General features: G+C 47.5%; 1 pseudogene; it reads left to right on the forward strand.

Moving 5' to 3' along the window:
- The first annotated feature begins 7556 nt into the window (after positions 1-7556).
- Positions 7557-8008, forward strand: LOC101123276 (large ribosomal subunit protein uL23-like; annotated as a pseudogene).
- The last annotated feature ends 13492 nt before the right edge of the window (positions 8009-21500 follow it).

A 21500-nucleotide genomic window follows, 5' to 3' on the forward strand; every position in this document is an offset into this window, starting at 1 on the left:
TTGTGGATATTAGTTCTACCCCAAATGAATAAATACATTTAACACAATTCCTATGAAAATATTTAACTTTATATAGGTATTGTAAAATTCATCCAGAAGGATAATTATCAGTTTAGTTCAGTCGCTCAGTCATGTCCAGCTCTTTTCGACCCCATGGACTGCAGCACTCCAGGCTTCCCTGTCCATCACCAACTCCCGGAATTTACTCAAACTCATGTCCATTGAGTCAGTGATGCCATCCAACCATCTCATTCTCTGTGGTCCCCTTCTCCTCCTGCCTTCATTGTTTCCCAGCATCAGGAAACATTGTCCAGTGAGTTCCAGGGTCTTTTCCAGTCAGTTCTTCGAATCAGGTGACCAAAGTATTAGAGTTTCAGCTTCAGCATCAGTGCCTCCAATGAATATTCAGGACTAAGAATAGAAAAGCATTTTTTTGGAAACAGCAATGAAATAAGGAGAAGGCTTACCTTGTCATGTATTTTTAATTGAGATAATTTATATACGCTATAATGAACACATTTTAAGTGCACGATTGAATGAATTTTGACAAATGTATACACCAACCCAGTCAAAATATAGAACATTTCCGTTTCCCCAGAAGGCTCCTGTGTGCCCCTTTAGGTTAACCTTCATCCAATACCCCTGGTCCCAACACTAGACTTGACTCAGGTGACCACTGATCTGACATTGTAGGTGAGTTTAGTTTCACTTGCTCTGGAATACCATCCGACTAGGAACTTACAGAATGTTCTCTTTTGCATCTAGTTTCTTTCCCTCAGTGTGATTGATGTCTGTGAGATTCATACACTATCAGATATAAAAATTTATTGAGCCTATAGAAATCAAAGAACTGACTCATTTGAACAGACCCTGATGCTGGGAAAGATTGAAGGCAGGAACAAAAGGGAATGACAGAAGATGAGATGGCTGGATGGCATCACGGATTCAATGGACGTGAGTCTGAGTAGACTCCCGGAGTTGGTGATGGACAGGCAGGCCTGGCGTGCTGCAGTCCATGGGGTCGCAAAGAGTCAGACGAGACTGAGCAACTGAACTGAACTGAATAGAAATCAAAACAGTGTCAGGTTAGCATAGGAATAAACAGATTGATCCACAGAATAGAAGAGAATCCAGATCTGACTCTAAGTTACAGTGGGAATTCAGTAGATAAAAAGATGGCAATTCAGATTAGTCTGGAAAGTATAGGTGAGTCAATAAATGGCCTTGGCTCATCACTGGGGAAATGAAATTAGATTCCCTCCTTTCATCTTGGGCTTTCCAGGTGGCTCAGAGGTTAAAGCATCTGCCTGCAATGCGGGAGACCTGGGTTTAATCCCTGGGTTGGGAAGATCCCCTGGAGAAGGAAATAGCAACCCCCTCCAGTATTCTTGCCTGGAGATTCCCATGGACGGAGGAGCCTGGTGGGCTATAGTCCACGGGGTTGCAAAGAGCCAGACACAACTGAGCGACTTCACTTCACTTTTCATCTTAGGCTTTCCAGGTGGCTCTAGTGATAAAGAACCTGCCTGCCAAAGCAGGAGACATAAGAGATGCAGGTTCGATCTCTGGGTTGGGAAGATCCCCTGGAGGTGGGAATGGCAACCCACTCGAGTATCCTTGCCTGTAGAATCCCATGGACAGAGGAGCCTCCATAGAGTTGCAAAGAGTCAGACATGACTGAAGCAACTTAGCATACATGCACTGTTCATCTTATGCTGAAGTAAATGACAGATGGATTAAATATTTAAATAAAAACAAATCTGTCAAAGAAAAAATATATAAGTAAAATACTTATAGCCTTGAAGTTGGAGACGTTTCTTTAAGCATTGATCTAAAGCCTATAAATATATATGTAAGACTGGTAAAGATTCATTGTAAGATTTATCTGGCAAGTTAAATTATCTGGGGAATATAATTGCAACATATATGACAGATAAGGAGTAAATATGCTAAACAGCTTAAGAGCTACTGAAATCAATTAGGAGGCAAATACCCAAGAGGAAAATAGGCAAAGGATAAGAACAGGTCCTTCACTGAGGAAGAAATCCAAATGGCCAATAAACAAGCAGTGAGATTCAAAGAAACACAAACTATAGCAATTGTTTAGTACCTGTTTATTATTTTTTAACTATCTGATTGACTTCAAAAATGTTTCAAAGATTTCCCCCCTGGTCCAGTGGTCAGGACTTCACCTTCCAGTGCAGGGGGTGTGGGTTCCATCCCTGATTGGGGAGCTAGGATCCCACAGGCTTCATGGCCAAAAAAACAAAACATAAAGCAGAATCAATATTGTAACAAATTCAATAAAGACTTTAAAAATGGTCCATATCAAAAAAATCTTAGAGAAATAAAAGACATCTGTTTTTGGTATGCAGATTGAGACATCCATACATATTCTTCAGAAGCCTTAGTTTTGAGTGGTGCTTTATGAAATGCACTTGTGTGTGGCCCTACTTGATCTTTAGCAGCTCCATACAGTAGGAAGGTGAGGTCTGATGTTATTTTGCAGACAAAGAGCCCTAGGTTCAGTGAAGTTACTTTCCTGATGTCACAGAGATAGTAAGTAGTCAGGTGTTCATTTGTAGTTCTCTGAATGTTTATTATATCACGGCTTCTTCCTGGATATCTCAGTTGGTAAAGAATCCTATAATGCTGGAGACCCCAGTTAAGTTCCTGGGTTGGAGAAGGGATAGGCTACCCACTCCAATATGCTTGGGCTTCCCTTGTGGCTCAGCTGGTAAAGAATCTGCCTGCAATGTGGAAGACATAGGTTTGATCCCCGGGTTGGGAAGATCCCCTGGAGACAGGAAAGGCTACTCACTCCAGAATTCCATGGACTGTACAGTCCACTGGGTCGCAAAGAGTCGGACATGACTGAGTGACTTTCACGTTCAGTTTCTTAGAGCCAAGCTGGCTAAATCTTTCTTCAGTGAATTTCCATCAGTTCATAAATTTCAGAATTATTAATGCTAATATACTATGCTCTCATTTCAAGGAAAATAAATTTGATGCCCTAAGAATTTCCAAGCTTGTTCCTTTTTAAAAATATATTTTTAAATTTATTTATGGCTGTGCTGGGTCTTTGTTGCTGCGCGGGCTTTCTCTGGTTGTAGTGCCTGGGCTTCATATTGCCCTGGCTTCTCTTGTTGTGGAGCACAGGCTCTAGGCGCTCGGGTTTCCATAGCTGCATCACGTGGGCTCTGTGGTTGTGACTGTCTGGCTCTAGAGCATAGGTTCAGTGGCTGTAGTGTTCAGGCTTAGTTGCTCCTTGGCATATGGGATCTTGCCGGATCAGGGATCAAACCCTTGTCTCCTGCATTGGCGGGCAGATTCTTTACCCTTGATCCACTAGGGAAGCTCCAATCTTGTTTCTTAATAAACATTGCATCCATTTACCATAAGACACAATGGGCAGATTAAACATCTTAAGAAGAATGTGAGGATGACTGTCTGGTATTACTTCTTTAGTATGGCAAAGAAGCTATGAGTTAAAGTGCCAAAGGTATTTTAAATTTGTGAAATTGATTAATTGGATAATCCACTCCTTCAGCAAATACATATTGCACACCTGCTCTGTGACAGGGCTCTTTTCCCGACATTTGGGGAAACAGAGCTGAGTAAGAGAGGCAAAAATCCCTGCCTGTGTGGAGCTGAGGTTCTACATTTATTTTTCAAGTACTTCAAAGCAATGTTTGTGCTAGTTTATAAAATACATGATGACTGCAATGTCTTAAATAATCTAAGTAGTATAAAAAGCAGATAATCAACACAAATTGTAGTGTAAAGTATACAAAAATGTTCACCATTTTTGCCTGAAAATTAAACTCAGAATTATAAGGATGTCATTGTTCCTTATTAGGAGTTACGTTTGCATTTTGTTCCTCTTCTCCTTGAGAAGGTATCAGAAAGCCTTCTCGGATTCACCAAGGGCAGCCCTCACCCCCATTAGGAGAGCAGGAAAGGACACGTGGGTCCCTGGACTGAGTCTGCAGGAGAAGAGGGGTCAGGCGAGAGGACTCTGGTCCTGGAGAAGGAACATGACAATGGCCTCTGCAAAGGGGAGGTAGCCAGACCCTCTTGTTTCAAAGATTTTAAAGAAAAAACTCTGACTAACCTCTTGGAGAATCCCTGAGAGACAGAGGACCTTAGTTGTAGGGCTTCTGGGAAACTGGCTTTGGAAAAACTCTGGGCATCTTGAACCAGCTCTCCCTGGAGGTGTGGTCAAGTATGTGCTCCAGACTGAGGTCCTCCTGGTGGTGCTCTGCTAGCTGGAGGTGATGCCAGCCAAAGCTCCAGACCCCTATGTGCCCAGTGCCACTGGCAGCCCGAGCCTCTGTATGCCTGGTCATTGCTGCGGGACATGGTGCCCTGCAGGCTCCTGGGGCAGTGGTGGTCAACCCCAGTCACACCCCAGAGCTTGACAGTCTCAGGGGCCACATGGAGGGAAACAAATGTTAGGGGTGCAGGGACCCAGACATCTGTCCACGGGACAGAAACACAGAAGGGAGCCAGGAGGACGCTGGTTACTTGGTGATTCAAAACACTGACTATTTTGACATGGACACATTGGCTCAAGAAAGCTAAACAGCTGTATGGTGCATCTAGAATGTTGCAGTCCTTTCCCAGCCGGTGTACATGTGCCTGTGAGCTTGGCTGGTGTGCATGTCAGCTGGCGGTGTCCTTTGCCCCTTGGACTTGATAGAAACTCAGCTTGGGTCCCATTACACATGCTGAAGACCTTCCCAGGAGACTGGCTAGATTTCTGCAGAACCTGGTGGGGCCTGCTTCCCCCAGGTCACTGCGAAGTGACCCTGCATTGCAAGCAAAGTTCATGGCTGGGGCTCAGGCCTCATCCCTCATCCCCTCAAAAGCTGAGCCATGGGAGGAGGATTTGTGTCTCAGCAAAACATCTTCAAAGGTTTTGCATCAGTGTCCTTCCTCATCATGCCCCATCCCCCCCCCCCGAACCACCACAAATGGAACAACTCAGGCAGCTCAGCCTCCCAGACGCCTGTCACCTTCTATGTTCTAAAATCTCACCTTTCTCTCAAAATATCAAGGTGTTTTTCTCTACAAAGACAGCGCCTCTCCCATGGGGGTCTCTGCTGCCAGCTGTTAAACTGAGAACAAGTTCACTCCCTTTCACCTGACATTGAACCTCTGAATCAGGAAGCACGACTGGACAAGGATGAGCTGTTTGATATCAACTGTTAATTTAAAAACCAGCTATAGTTATGAAAATATTTTATGTAAGCCTCTGGCAATATACTTGGAGTTTGTTAATGATGGATATTTCAAAGGTTAAAAGGTGCATGCCAGGGACTTCCTAGGTGGTCCAGTGGTTAAGACTCTGAACTTCTACTGCAGGGGGTGTGGGTTGGATCCCTGGTCCGGGAACTAAGATCCCGCATGCAATGCGGTGTGGCCAAAAAGCAAACAAAAGGTGGAGGCTGTGTCCAGAGGTGGTAAGGTAACCTTTAACATTCTATGATGAATTGTACACTTTAAATGGCGAATTGTACGATAGCTCAATAAAACTGTTACAAAAGATCTTTAATTCCGGGGCGGCTCCTGGTGAAGAAGGACCTGAGGCCCTCCGAGAGCTCTGTCCTCCTGGGGGATCGTTTACTTGCTCCGGCACCATAGGTGGAGGGGCCACTCCACTCTGCTGAGGTGGCATAGAGCCCTCCAGAGGCACTCCATTCTTGAGCACCCACTTGCTTCAGGAAGGGGCAGTGCCGCCCTGTCCAGAGCCCAGCCGGGAGGAGAGCAGACATGAGGGAGGGGGCTTACATCTTGGCAGGGGTGCTGCCTTGGCACTGGACTTGAACTCCAACCCCTGGGAGCCTGGGGAATTGTGTGTACTCCCACCCAGCTGCTGGGACCTTTGCTTTGTCTGCCCCACCCCTCGGGAGGGTGAATCTTGTCCCAAGCCAAATTGTCCTCATGGGCAGGGGTGGCTCTCACGAGACTGCTGAACTCTGGCCACAGTTAATTGGCCCCAGATAGGTCTTTGACCCCTGCTAGGCCAGTTGGGGTCCAACTCTTGGACTTTTCTTTCCAGAGTGACCCCTGCCCAAGCCACCAGACCCTCTCTGATGGTAGAGCTGGGAGGGGGAAGGTGTGGAAACGGCAGTGCTCGTGGTAGAACTGAGAGCAGCCCAAGCCTGACATCAGCGAACAAGCGGGACGGGGACTGGGGGTGGAGGGAGGAGAGGGATGTGGAGTCCTGGCAGGAGGCGAGAGATGGCTCAGAGGAAGAGGTGGCTCCTCCGGGGGCCCAGCCCACATTTGGGATGTCAGCCCCACAATGTTGGGGTACAGCCTTCATCTACCCGTTGGGCCTTTGCAAGCACAGCGCCTTAGAGAGAAGGCTTAGAGTGGCCAAGAAGGGCCAGACTGAAGTGCCCAGTCCATCTTCACAAAAGTAGTCTGTGCTCGTCTCTTGGAAGGGCACTATTGTAACAATCCTTCAACAAGAGTGATGTGCTTTGGGTCTTCTTGGTTTAGCTAAAATTTTTATTTTACAGTCATGGCCATGTTACAAAATTTAGAAAAATCAACAAAAGCGTCACCCATAAACTACTACTGAGATGTTGATAACTGCTGTTTTAATTAATTTCCTAGCGTTCTTTAGTCACTAAATTGTGTCCGACTCTTCTGCGATGCCATGGACTGTAGCCCTCCAGGCTCCTCCCTCCATGGGATTCTCCAGGCCAGAATACTGGAGTGGGTTGCCATTTCCTTCTCCAGGGGATCTTCCCAACCCAGGGATGAAACCCGTATCTCCAGCACTGCAAACAAATTATTTACCACTGAGCCACCAGTGAAGCCTAGTTTCTTAGCATGCAGTTTAGCATTACACAAACAAGGCATTGGGATGGATAAACCTAAACCAGTGGTTCTCAAGGTGTGGCCTCAGGAACAGCAGCAACAGTGGCAGGGTCACCTGGGGACTTGTCAGAAATGCTGAATCTCAGGCCTCACCTTCCAAAACAGAAACTGGGGTGGGGCCCAGCCAGCTCTGCTTGAATAGATTTGATGAACTCCAATTGGGGAACCATGAGTTTGAGCAAACTCCAGGAGATAGTGAAAGACAGGGACGTTGGGCGTGCTGCAATCCATGGGGTGGCGAAGAGTCCTACACAATTTAGCCACTGAACAACAGTTGGGAAACCGTTGGTTGGCACCTTTGTAATCCCAATGCAGCCCTTCTATATTACCACCAGAGGGCACCAGCAGGCTGTGATTTTCCCCTGCCGTTGCCAACTTTTTCATTCTCTAAGGACCTGTGACAGAGACCTTGCAACACTTTATTCCTTTTTAAAAACTGGAATAAAGATTGACTGACGATATTTTGGTAATTACTGACAAACTTTAAATGCCACTCTGTTTGGGCCAAACTGAGCTGTCATTCTGGTCCTTGCTTGACTGTGGACCCAGTGTTTTGGCAGTGGTAGAACATGTTTGACAGCACTTGTTTTGTTTGGAGCATTAAGAAATGCAAAAGCATTATGGGTCAGTAGTAAAGACGATCACTCAAGCTTTTCATGAGGATGGTGCTGACGGCGAAGAAGGAAGCCCCTGCCCCTCCTAAAGTCGAAGCCACAGCAAAGGCTTTGAAGGCCAAGAAAGCTGTGCCCACAGCCACACACACACAAATAAGATCCAGATGTCACCAACCTGCTGGTGGCCCAAAACACTGCAACTCAGGAGGCCGCCCAAATATCCTCGGAAGAGCGCCCCTAGGAGAAACAAACTTGACCACTATGCCATCATCACCATCAAGTCAGCCATGAAAAAAATAGAAGACAACACCACGCTGGTGTCCATTGTGGACGTCAGGGCCAACAAGCACCAGATGAAACAGGCTGTGAAGAAGCCCTATGACATTGTTGTGGCTAAGGTCAGTACTCTGATCAGGCCTGATGGAGAGACGGAGGCATATGTTTGATTGGCTCCTGACTATGATGCTTTGGATATTGCCAACAAAATTGGGATTACCTAAGCTGAGTCCAGCTGGCTAATTCCAAATATAAAAGTTTTCACTATGTTAAAAAAAAAAAAAAGATGATTGCTTAAGAAATGCTTGTATTCTATAAAAAGCAGGAGACAGCTCTTCCTTTTTGTTTCTCTGCATTTCCCACCTTTTTATAACCATGGCTGGGGGAATGCACCTTGGGCCAAGAGCCTGGCTCTCATCAGTGTCCCTTCCTCCCTCTGGTTCCCTCTTTTTTCCCTTGTTGTTATTTTCCAATCAAATGCATTGAGGTGTAATTTACATATGTGAGTGTACCCATTGGAAGTGTACAATGAATTAAATTCAATATACTTTGAAAAATGTAGTCACTGCCCCCATGGGTGTTTTTAAAAAGTGAAACTTATAGTTCAGTTCAGTTCAGTTGCTCAGTCATGTCCGACTCTTTGCGACCCTGTGGACTGCAGAACGCCAGGCCTCCCTGTCCATCACCAACTCCTGGAGTTTACTCAAACTCATGTGCATTGAGTCGGTGATGCTTCCAACTATCTCATCCTCTGTTGTCCCCTTCTCCTCCTGCCTTCAACCTTTCCCAGCATCAGGGTCTTTCCAGTTAGTCAGTTCTTCAGATCAGGTGGCCAAAGTATTGGAGTTTCAGCTTCAGCATCAATCCTTCCAATGAATATTCAGGACTGATTTCCTTTAGGATGGACCCAGTTATTTGCCTTTTTCCATCTTCCTTCAAACACGGTTTTTGGTGGCTATTATGTCACCTGATAGGTCTTCCCTGATATCAGGGCTTCCCTGGTAGCTCAGACGGTAAAGAATCTGCCTGCAATGCAAGAGACTCCAGTTCGATTCCTGGATTGGGAAGATCCCCTGGAGAAGGGAACGGCCACCCACTCCAGTATTCTGGCCTGGGGAATTCCATGGACTCTATGGTCCATGGGGTTGCAAAGAGTCAGACACAACTGAGTGACTTTCACTTTCAAGGTACCTGAGGGCCTCCAAGCACACCTTCAGAACTCAGACCAGTGGGGCCCAGGCAGGGAATCCCTTCTTGGAAGTCCCAATAGAAGGACAGGGTCCAGCAGTGACCGGGTGGATCCAACTTGGTGACACCTCGCAGGAGCGTTTGGCTCTTTGCCTCATGTGTTTGCTGACATCCCTTTTCTGAGAACAATTCAGACCTCAGCAGTTTCTCTGAGTAGTTTGCAAAGCCCCTAGATACCTCCCTCGGGTACCCAGGTGCTCTTCCAGGTCACAGGGCTTTGCAGGGTTTTGAACAAGATGCATACGTAAAAGAGAAGTCTAGATTTTCAGAACTGGACCTTTCTTGACAAAGTAATGTTTCTGCTTTTAAATATGCTATCTAGGTTGCTCATAACTTTTCTTCCAAGGAGTAAGTGTCTTTTAATTTCATGGCTGCAGTCACCATCTGCAGTGATTTGGAGCCCCCAAAAATAAAGTCTGACACTGTTTCCACTGTTTCCCTATCTATTTCCCATGAAGTGATGGGACCAGATGGCATGATCTTCATTTTCTGAATGTTGAGCTTTAAGCTGACTTTTTCACTCTCCTCTTTCACTTTCATCAAGAGGCTTTTTAGTTCCTCTTCACTTTCTGCCATAAGGGTAGTGTCATCTGCATATCTGAGGTTATTGATGTTTCTCCCGGCAATCTTGATTCCAGCTTGTGTTTCTTCCGGTCCAGCGTTTCTCATGATGTACTCTGCATAGAAGTTAAATAAACAGGGTGACAATATACAGCCCTGACGTACTGCTTTTCCTATTTGGAACCAGTCTGTTGTTCCATGTCCAGTTCTAACTGTTGCTTCCTGACCTGCATACAGGTTTCACAAGAGGCAGGTCAAGGTGGTCTGGTATTCCCATCTCTTTCAGAATTTTCCACAGTTGATTGTGATTCACACAGTCAAAGGCTTTAGCATAGTCAATAAAGCAGAAATAGATGTTTTTCTGGAACTCTTCTGAAATTTACAGAATATAGTGTCAGAAGAAAAATAAAGCAGGGTGAGGGCATAACCACCGTGTGGGTGGTAAGATGGGAAGGTATTCCAAATAAGATGGTTCAGGAGATTACAGATAAGACAGTTGGGAAGGTCTGGGTGAGAGGTTGGCATTTGAGCAAAGACCTGAATAATATTAATAAGTGAATCTATCATGAGAATATCAGCCCTGAGTGTTCACTGGAAGGATTGATGATAAGGCTGAAGCTCCTATACTTTGGCCACCTGATTCAAAGAGCCAACTCTTTGGAAAAGACTGTAATGCTGGGAAAGACTGAGATCAGGAGGAGAAGGGGAGCGACAGGGGATGAGATGGTTAGATAACACCATTGACTCGATGGACATGAATCTGAGCAAAGTCCAGGAGATAGTGCAGGACAGGGGAGCCTGGTGTGCTGCAGTCCATGAGGTCTCAAAGAGTCAGACGCAAGTGAATGACTAAGACTCACATACATGCCAATAGCTGAGGCATTATTCGGACATCTAGCTCTCTCACAGCTCTCTGAATTAGGTCTTATCCCAATTTTACAGATTAAGAAACTGAGACTCAAACAGGCAAAGATATTTGTTTGACCACATGTCTCCTAAGTTGTTTGTCATAAGTCCAAAGGGTCAGAGAGACTTAGCATAGGAAAAGACCACAGAGTGGGAACATTGTCAGAAGACAGATGGAAGCCGTGAGCCAGGGAAAATGGGCTTCGCAGAAATTAGCCCTGAATATTCACTGGAAGGACTGATGCTGAAGCTGGAGCTCCAATACTTTGGCCATCTGATCTGAAGAACTGACTCACTGGAAAGACCCTGATGCTGGAAAAGGTTCAGGGCAGGTTGAGGGCAGGGGACGACAGAGGATGAGATGGTTAGATAACACAACTGAATTAATGGACTTGAGTTTGAGCAAACTTCGGGAAATAGTGAAGGACAGGGAAGCCTGGCATGCTGCAGTCCATGGTGTCACAAACAGCTGGACACGACTGAGCAACTGAACAACAACAACAGGGGCCATAAAGGAAGTCTTGAAACTTTGGTGGTGGCAAGGATGGAGACTGCGGAGAAGGCGATGGCACCTCACTCCAGTACTTTTGCCTGGAAAATCCCATGGACGGAGGAGCCTGGTGGGCTGCAGCCATGGGGTCCCTAGGGGTCGGACACAACTGAGTGACTTCACTTTCACTTTTCACTTTCATGCATTGGAGAAGGAAATGGCAACCCACTCCAGTGTTCTTGCCTGGAGAATCCCAGGGACAAGAGAGCCTGGTGGGCTGCCGTCTCTGGGGTCGCACAGAGTCGGACACAAAGGAAGCGACTCAGCAGCAGCAGTAGCAGGATGGAGGCTGAGCAGCCATTTCTGTTGCTCTTGAGCGGCGATGTGCAGGGAGTAGGCCCAGTTCTGAATGGGGCTTTTCCTAGAGGCCTCTCTCCTTTACCACATGACTTGGATGAGACCTGTCCTGAGCACTCTGATTCTGGGACCATCTCAAGGGACAGACGCTCACATCCCCAGGCCAGCCACTTTGCCTTTGCTTACTGGAAATAAGAGTGTGATCTGCTCACAGCTCCCTGACCCTTCTGTGAGACCCCAGGGGTTTCACCCATGAGAGTCACTCATCTTCCCATCAGCAGGGATCAGCACTGGAATCTTCAGCCTGCTCTTTGCTGCCACAAACTTTCACTGAGAGCCTGTGATGTGCCAGTCACTGGGCTGGATGCTGGGAACATCAGGATGAGAAGACCTCAACCTTGCCCTTGAAGAACTTGCAGCCACTCTGGGGGAGCATTTTGGTTCTGCCCAAATGGGATTGTTCTCACTGGGAGCTAATGACTCCATCTGACTACCTGTTAGTCGGTGCCAATAGGCACAAAGACCTTTACCGCTTAGCTGAAGGAGAAAGGAGTCTGGGAGGGGAGTAGTGCTTGGATGGCCTGTAAGGACAAAGCAAAGGACAAACACAACGGTGTGATGAGAGGAGAGGGGAGAACCTGGGGTCACCGGCCACCCTCCGCCCCTGCCCCTCTCACTATGGATTGACTTCAAGACCCAAAGCCCAGGGCGGCTGGTAGGGGCAGCTGAAGGAGGGGTTCATGAGATCCAACCCAGCAGCACCGCTTAGGGACCAGAGCCTCCCGCATCCCAGCCCCAGACAGGAGCGCCCAGCAAGCCTCAGGGTGGCCTCAGGGGGCAGTTTCCATGTCCAGTAAGGTGGCCTTCCTGGGGCTGGGGGTTTCAACAGTGTGAGGTGGCCAGTGTCCCCTTCGAGAGCTGTGAGCCATTGACGGTCCATCTGGAGGACGGGGAGCAAAAGTGTTTGGGGATCTCCCTGAAATGACTGGGGTGGCTATGAGGGGAGGCACAGTCCTACGGGCTGTGGCAATGCAGGTCAATGAGGCCTGGCTTTCGTTGGCAGGCTGGGAAGCGTGGGTGCTCATGTGCTAGAGTGTGCCTGCACCTTGTCCTGTACTGGATTGCCCGAGAAGTTCTTTCAGGTTTTCCCAGAAGATGCTACAGAAAGACCCGAATGAACTTTTGGGCCAGCCCAGTACTTTCTGCTTCTAGAGATTCACCTGTTCCGGACCTTTCGTGTATATGGAACCATTCAATACGTGATCTTCGTGCCTGACTTCTTTCACATGATGTTTCTAAGGTTCATCTATGTTGTGGCATGAATCAGAACTCCATTTCTTTTTATTTCCAAATAATATTCTGCTGTGTGAATAGACCAGGGGCTTCCCAGGTGGTGCTAGTCGTCAAGAACCTGCCTGCCAATGCAGGAGGCATAAGAGACATGGGTTCAATCCCTGGGTCGGGAAGATTCCCTGGAGTAGGAAGTGGCAGCCCCAGTATTCTTGCTTGGGGAATCCCATGGACAGAGGAGCCTGGGGGAATACGGTCCATAGGGTTGCATAGAGTCAGACACCACTGAAGTGACTTAGCATGCATGCCCACACATGTGGCTGGACCACATTTTACTTATCTATACACTAGCTGATGGACATTTGGGTTGTGATGGACTTAAAATTTTTTTTAATTATTAATTTATTTATTACTCAAATAATTAAATGTTAGAATAGTTTTTACTAAACGGCAAACTTAAAATATAATAATGGCTTTCATACTATAAATTAACATATGAAAACATGAAGCTAGACTATTAATTAAAGCCCATATTTAATATTAATACTATAATTATATATTATAGTATTTATTATAGTAATTATTCATATGTGTGGATAAGATGCTAAGCTTGATATTAGAGCTAAGTTTGATTAAGTTCTTAGTTTTAACTTTTTCACAAGCTTTTAAAATGCTAGTAGTATATCAGAACAAACTGAAGAAACTCATTTGAGATTTTTTTTGGTTATTATGAATAATGTGGCTGTGGACGCCTGTGTGTATCTATATACTTGTGTCTGTGTGCGTGCTCAGTAGTGTCTGACTCTTTTTGATCCTATGGACTGTAGCCCGCCAGATTCCTCTGTCCATGGGATTGTCCCGGGAAGAATACTGGAGTGGGTTGTTATTTCCTCCCCTAGGGAGTTTTCCTGGCCCAGGAATTGAACCCACATCTCCTACATTGCAGGTGGATTCTTTCCCACTGAGCCACCGAGGAAGCCCCTATATACATGTACATACAAATAACATATATATGTGTATGTATACATACACACATACATACATATATATATATCTTCATTGCAAACAAGTACAACTAAAAAGTACAAGAAATAAAAGCAGCCACCTGAAATCCCTCATGTAGAGGTAATAGCTGTCATCACTGGCAAATGTCCTACCAGATGTTATCCCATTTCTAGTCTCAGAAGTTATCTAAAAGGTTTCTTTGAGTTTGGGCCCTGCTTCCTCCCCGTTCATGGGTCATGGATCACACAGGAGAGGGACACCTTCCCCCCAACAGGCCATGGATGCAAAGTTGCTGAAGGTTCTTGGGGCCTGTGCTCTCCAACAGCAGTGTGAGTGCACCCCACGGCCTGGGAAGAAAGTATGTGTGTATACAATACTATCATACTTTTATTAACACAGAAATGCTTGCATTTATTTGAGCCCTCAGTGGTAAAGAATCTGCCTGCAACGCAGGAGATGCAGGTTGGAGCCTTGGGTCAGAAAGATCCCCTGGGGGAGGAAATGGCAACCCACTCCAGTATTCTTGCTGGGACAATCCCACGCACAGAGGAGCCTGGAGGGCTACAGTCCATAGGGTAGCAAAGAGTCAGACATGACTGAGCACGCACATGCTTGTATTTAATGTTCAGATAAATAATTATACTCAACCTTTTACTGATGGGTATGTTCAGTGATGAAAAAGAGGTAGATTCTAGTGGATTCGGCAGCCGTTCTGCAGACGGCCGTCCAAAGGCTCCCAGTCCTTCTCCGAGCTGCCTGAGCCCTGGCGGCACCGCAGCTTGCCTGCCTCACGTCTCTTTGCTCACATTCACAATTCACACCAGCCCTGGTGTCCACAGACCCCCCAAGTGACCTGAGCCCTAAGCCAGGAGAGGGAGCCCCTCAGTGCTTCTTGGGTCTCAAAACCCACCTGGGGTCCCCTACCCCAGCCTGTGCACTCAAGCCTGGGGTCTAGCTGTCCCCATCCATGGCTGCTTCATGTAGTACCCCGATGCCCTGTCTTTCTCCCAACACCCTCAGACTTGTCTGACTTTGTCCCAGGAGAGCCCTTGTTCCTCCCAGTGCTGTCACGCTCCCTGGTGTTCATCCTTTTCTGACCCTCTTGTTTAGTCTCTAGGTCGTGTCTGCCTCTTTGTGACCCCATGGACTGTAGCCCGCCAGGCCCCTCTGTTCGTGGGATTTTACCAGGCAAGAACACTGGAGTGAGTTGCCAATTTCTACCCCAGGGGATCTTCCTGACCCAGGGATTGAACTCATGTCTCCTGCATTGGCAGGTGGATTCTACACCACTGAGCCACTAGGGCAGCCTCTGACTCTCTTAGTTCTAACAAATAGGACACCTGGAACCCTGTTTCTGTCCTGCTCCTAGCTGAAGCCTTAAGGCCCCAGCAGATGAGACAAAGTGATAGAAGAGATGCCTTGGAGAGCCGGACAGCCCCGGAGATGACAGGTCTGTCCATTCTCCAGCTCCGGACCTGCTATTCCTTGGCCAGAGGAGGACGCGCTGCAGCTGTGAATTCCTCTCGGGAATGCAGTGCAGAGCTCGTGTCTGAACAGCCACTGGAGAAATGAAAGGTTTGGCTGACTCTAGTGGGGAAGCACACCTGTGCTGCCCAGTGTAATGCACAGCACTTGTACTGCCCTGAGACGCACACACATGTACACACTCACACCCCGTACACTGAACCTGAAATTCAAACCTCCAGCACACACACACACTCACACATACACCCCGTACACTGAACCTGAAATTTAAACCTCCAGCACACACACACACTCACACCGCATACACTGAACCTGAAATTCAAACCTCCAACACACACACATGCACACACTCACACCCCATACACTGAACCTGAAATTCAAACCTCCAGCACACACACACACTCACACATACACCCCATACACTGAACCTGAAATTTAAACCTCCAACACACACACACACTCACACCGCATACACTGAACCTGAAATTCAAACCTCCAACACACACACATGCACACACTCACACCCCATACACTGAACCTGAAATTCAAACCTCCAACACACACACACACTCGCATCCCATATACTGAACCTGAGATTCAAACCTCTCTCTCTTTCACACACACACATACTTACGCTATACATTGAACCTGAAATTCAAACCTCTCTCTCTCTCTCTCTCTCACACACACACACACACACACACACTCACTCTGTACACTGAACCTGAAAATCAAACCTCTGACACACACACACACACACACACACACACACACACACACACACACACACGCTCACATACCCCATATACTGAACCTGAAATTCAAACCTCACACTCGTGGGATGGGCCCGGGCTGCCATGGAGAACAGGCAGTGGACCGAGAAGCTAGCCCAGACTAAGATGTGTGCAATGGGGCCCTGTCTGGAGAAGTGGGTTTGGGTGGAAAAATCAGAATCTCTGATAAACCTGGGGGAACAAAAAGAAAGGTGAAGGTGTTTTGGAGAGAGGGTGTTTGGTAGCTGTAACATCCAGTGAAGGAGCTTATCCTCAGATTATGTTAATAGAGACCCAGAGATGGCAGAGGAAGCAGGGGAAGGAGCAAATGGGCTGAATTCTTGTCCCTCGTGTGAAGGAGCTCAGTGTTTGTTTGTGATTTTGATAATAATATAAATGTGGGTTTAATAATTTTCATGGAAAACTAAATGGAACTGCTAACAGAATTAAAAACAGGATATCTACTTTCCAAATCATTGCAGAAGATAAAAGCAAGCACCAGAGTCTACAGAAGACAAAATATTAAATTAAAAGGATCAAAAAACTTTAAAGAACCTTAAAAACACAAAGTCAAAATTCAGATGAAAAAGTTGGGCCAAGTGTAAGCAATAATGACAATAACTGTGAACAACCTAGTTTCCTTATTAAAAGGCAGAATGTCTCGAATTACATATTTTTAATCTAATACATTATAAACACACCTAAATTTAAAAAAAAAATACCAGAAAGGGAAAGAATCAAAGCTTGGGCAAAGATATCAAGCACAAATAAAAATTAAGTAGGGCTGTTACCATTCACATCAGATAAAGTAGAATCTGCTAGGAAGTGGACAGCTCACAGCGAAGGAAGGATTTAAATGGTGCCTACATGTGGGTGCAGGCACTCGCTCCTGTTCCCTGAAGGGCAGGTCTCCTCCAGTTCTGGGCACAAGGGAGAACTGTGCTTCCTCAGCTCCAAAAAGTAGCTTATGGGCCACGTGACTTATTTTGGCCAGTTAAATGTGACTGTAAGTCTTGAATCCTGGGCAGAAGCCTTCGGTTCCTTGAACTCCCAGCAGGCTCTCTTCCATGTCCCATCAACTGAGGAAAAATTCTTTGGTTTGGAGGTGCCACACTGAGCCATTGAATGGTAAGGAGCTGCCCTGGAGGGTTTCCCAGCCCCACGATAGACTGTGCAAGCAGGAAATAAATATTTTAACCCACTGCAATTTTGTGGTTGTTTGTTACCACAGCAAAACCTCACATTGCCTATCTAATACATATACTAAAATTGAACCTTAATGTACTGAATAAATAACACCTATATGACTATTAAAATATAAGGACAAATAAACACCGTATCATTTCACTTATATGTGGAATCTAAAAAAATAAAACAAATATAACAAAACAGAAACAGACTCATAGATATAGAGAACAGCCTGGTTGGGGGGGAGTGCTGAGTGAAGGGTGTGGGGGTGCTGAGTGAAACAGGAGAGGGCGATAAAGAGGTACAAACTTCCAGTTATGGAATAAATAATTCACAGGGATATGACGTACAACATGGGGAATATGGTCAATGATACTGTAATCATTTTGTATGGTGATAGACGGTAACTAGACTTATTGTGGTGATAATTTTGTAATATATAAAAATACTGAAACACTATGCTGTACAGGGCTTCTGTGATGACTCAGACAGTAAAGAATCTGCCTGCAATGTAGGAGACCCAGGTTTGATCCCTGAATTGGGAAGATCCCCTGGAGAAGGGCATGGCTACCCACTCCAGTATTCTTGCCTGGAGAATTTCATGGGCAGAGGAGCGTGGCGGGCTACACCCCATGTCTGGCAAAGAGTCAGACATGACTGAGCAACTAACACTTTCACTTACATGCTGTAACACCTTGCAAATCAATTATAAATAATAATAATAAAAGAAAAAATAAGGATAAAAAGAAAAAAATCACAGTGAATTTTTCTAACACCATTATCAGTCTTCAGTGGGGCAGGAGGGACGTGAAGGGTGTAGACGGTGTGGTGGGAGCCCCAGTGAGCCTCCAGACAAGCTCAGTAAAGATACTGAGCTTTACTGAGTAAAGAAGGTGGGAACCACTCCTAGAACGGAAACTGCCGGTCACACAGCACCCACACTTTGTTTTGTTGTTTTTAAAATATTTTTATTTGTTTGCTTGGCTGCGCCAGGTCTTAGCTGTGGCCCGTGGGATCTTTGATCTTCATTGCGGCAAGCAGGATCTTTAGTTGTGTCAAGCGGGATGTCGTTTCCTGACCAGGGATTGAACCCAGGCCCCCTGCATTGGGAGTGTGGAATCTAAGCCACTGGACCACCAGGAAAGTCCCGTGCCCATACTTTGGACCCAGTCAATCTTCTGTCTCCTACAATCAAGACAATCAGTGGCCTCTGGGGAGGTGATATCACCCCTACACCTCCTGCAGGCCTCATTCTTGCAGGAAGGAGGTGTATGTAGGACCCCGGGCTCGAGCGACATCCCTCTGGTGCTTTGTGATTCTGTCTGCCTCCCACCCTACCCACCCTGCAGGCTGCAGAACCCGGGCTCCCCTGCTGGCTGGCTTCTGGTGGGTTTAGCCAGCTGAAGGCACCAGCAAGAGACGGATGGAGCTGGGAGAGAAGCTGGGGTATTTCTGCTTCATTCTGCCCTGCATTGACACAGCTCCGACTCCAGGACAGTCCCTTCCTTTGCCCCCAGGGAGAACCTGACTTCCCACTGGCTCCTCCATCACACCTGCCCACACCTCTATCGCTTCAGTTAAACTTCCTCATGTGAACCATCTGAGTCGAATCCCTTTTCAGAGGGGACCCTGACTTGCTCCCTCCCTTCTTACATCATCCCTGTCTGGGGGTGGGCTTCCTTAGTCTGCCCCTTGCCACCCGCCTGGACTAAGAGCTTTTCCTATGGAAGAGCAGGGCTCTGACTGGGTCCTGATATTGTCCCCCCCACCTCGATCACCCCCAGACTGGCCTGCTTGTGTGCAGCCCAACTTTGGACCACTTGTTTGGCATTAGGGGAGGACCTCCCATGTTTCAGGCAGAGGTGGGGAGGCTTCTGGAACCTGCCTGGCTGAGGACCTGGAGGCTCTGCCTCCCCAGCCACCATCACCTCTATGGTAGGGGTAGGGTGGTGCCTCTTGTGAAAACACAGGCTTGAGAGATGGGGCCTGTCCTCCAGGTGTATTTGGGAGCCCAAGGTGGGTTCCTGGGCCCCACCTGCCAAACAGAGCTTCTGTGTATTACCAGCCACAGCATCAGGGAGTTTCAACCAGGCAGATCCCCCATTCCTCGCCCTGACTCCCCAACAACTGAGAGCTTCAGGGAAGGGAATGTCTTCCTCCAGGACATCTGAGTCCTGAGGCCTTCCAGGGCCTGAAATTCTTTTAGCTTCTGCTCAACTGGCCGCATCCTAGAAGACCAGGACTCCATGGGACTCATCCCTGGAACTGATAGGACCAGCTGGTGGCCATCCTGGTGGGAGAGAAGCTGCAGGTGCCCCAGGCAGCTCTGATGGTGAGATCTTCTGTGGAGAGGAACGAGGCCGAAAGTTGGCCTGGAGGACCGAAAGCCTTGGACAATACCACTCGGAAAATCTCTGCAGGTTTCAAAACTTTTCCTGGGGCTGATGGACTACCTGTTAATCCCTCCCAGCTTTCCAGCCGAAACTCATGGCTGGGCTGACAAGGAGGCAGTCGGAGGACTTCAGGTTTAGATGTCAAAGGAGGACTTGCCTTCTGGCAGCATCCTCAGACAACAGGCGAGGGGCTGGCCTCCACTGGCGGAAGGCTGGATTGGCAACAGAGAGTCACGCGTGTTGTGTGTGTGTGTGTTAGTCGCTCAGTGGTGTCTGACTCTGCGACCACATGGACTGTAGCCGGCCTGGCTCCTCTGTCCACGGAATTCTCCAGGCAAGAATACTGGAGTGGGTTGCCATTCCCTCCTCCAGGGGATCTTCCCAACCCAGGAATAGAACCCAGGTCTTCTGCATTGCAGGCAGATTCTTTACAGTCTGAGCCACCAGAAGCCCATCATGCATGTTGTTTGCAGCTGATCCAGGGATGAGAGCCACTTAGGAGGAGACTCTGTGGTGCTTGGGCCCCAGGATCCTGGGTGTCCAGACACCGTCCACGGAGAAAACCTTTTACTTCCAGTGGCAGCTCCTTGAATCCCGGAATTCTCCATTCCTTGTATCTGGGCTTTGGAAGATATGCCTGCCTCCCTACCAGTGAAGCCCACAGTGGACCTGCTGCCTTCCTCCTCCTCCTACTCTGGCAGCACCCCTCAGCATCCTCTGGCAAGGGGTCTGCAGACAGCACAGCAAACTAGGCACTGGCGAGCCCTGGGTACGGCAGCCCCTCACCCTCATTTGACCTGGCATCCGAGTTCTGAGCCACGGAAGCGGGGTGAGACAGAGGAAGAGAGCCAGGCCCTGGTGAACTCGGCTTAAAAAAGGGCCCCCGGACAGTGGTGGAAATCAAGGGATGGGAAGAAGGTCCCTTGTCTCCCCAGCTGGAACAAGACTTCAAAGCTGTTTCCTTACCTAGGTGAGGTCACTGTGTTGGCCATCTGCCCACCCGAGAACCCGCTGCTCAGGGAAGAGAGGTCAGGGGCTCAGATGTCCGTGGAAAAGCCGGGTGCCACAGGCCACTTCCCTACCCTCAGCAGTAGCAGCATGGGGCTTCTTGGGTGGCTCAGACAGTAAAGAATGCAATGCAGGATACCTGGTTTCGATCCCTGGGTCGGGAAGATCTCCTGGAGAAGGGACTGGCAACCCACTCCAATCTTCTTGCCTGGAGAATTCCATGGACAGAGGATCCTGGCTCCACTGGCCACTACACAACACCCATCCCCAGCCAATTTTCCTCTGAAGACACTTGGACAGGCCCGCTGACCCCATGATCTTGGGGCCACAACCACTCTGGATCCCCCTGAAAGGAGTCATGCCCGCCTGGCAGAACCAGCCCCGGAGGCTCTATTTGTCCTTGTTTTCACCAAACTAGGGACAGAAGGCAGACGAGGGAGCTGCCCACGAGAGGCATGTACCAAGGATAGAGTGAGATTAGCTTGAAATGATTTAAATTTCCTGATGGCTTCAGAAGAGATTCTAAATATTCATAATTTCTCATGCAAGGCTCCATAGGGCGTATGAGCCAAACTTGTGAACAGCTTCAGGTGAAAAGAAAACCTACATCCCCCTCAAAAAGCACATCACACGATGCAAATAGGAAACCAACCACAGAATATGTTCTTTCTGAGATCCTTGGCCTTACCCCGCCAAGCCTGGAGAAAACCACCCCATAATTCCTTGAGCTGAGATTCATAAGGTAACCGTACCCACTCCACAAGTTACACAGGAACCTTCTAAATCTCCCCAAAGCAGAAAGGACATATTCAGTTATTTGTTTCCTCTAATAACAGAGAGAAGATGGAGTAGAATTAGAGGGCCCTCTGTTAGCTAAATTTAATTTTAATTTAATTCACCACATCTGACTTCTCAGCTGTCTAGTGTCCTGAGCAGAGCTTCCTGACACGGCCGAGATGATCAGAATCACTTGGGACAAAAGCCACATGGCCAATCCTATCCTGGGAGACAC

The sequence above is a fragment of the Ovis aries genome, chromosome 2 (assembly GCF_016772045.2).
Source record: "Ovis aries strain OAR_USU_Benz2616 breed Rambouillet chromosome 2, ARS-UI_Ramb_v3.0, whole genome shotgun sequence".
Taxonomy (NCBI): domain Eukaryota; kingdom Metazoa; phylum Chordata; class Mammalia; order Artiodactyla; family Bovidae; genus Ovis; species Ovis aries.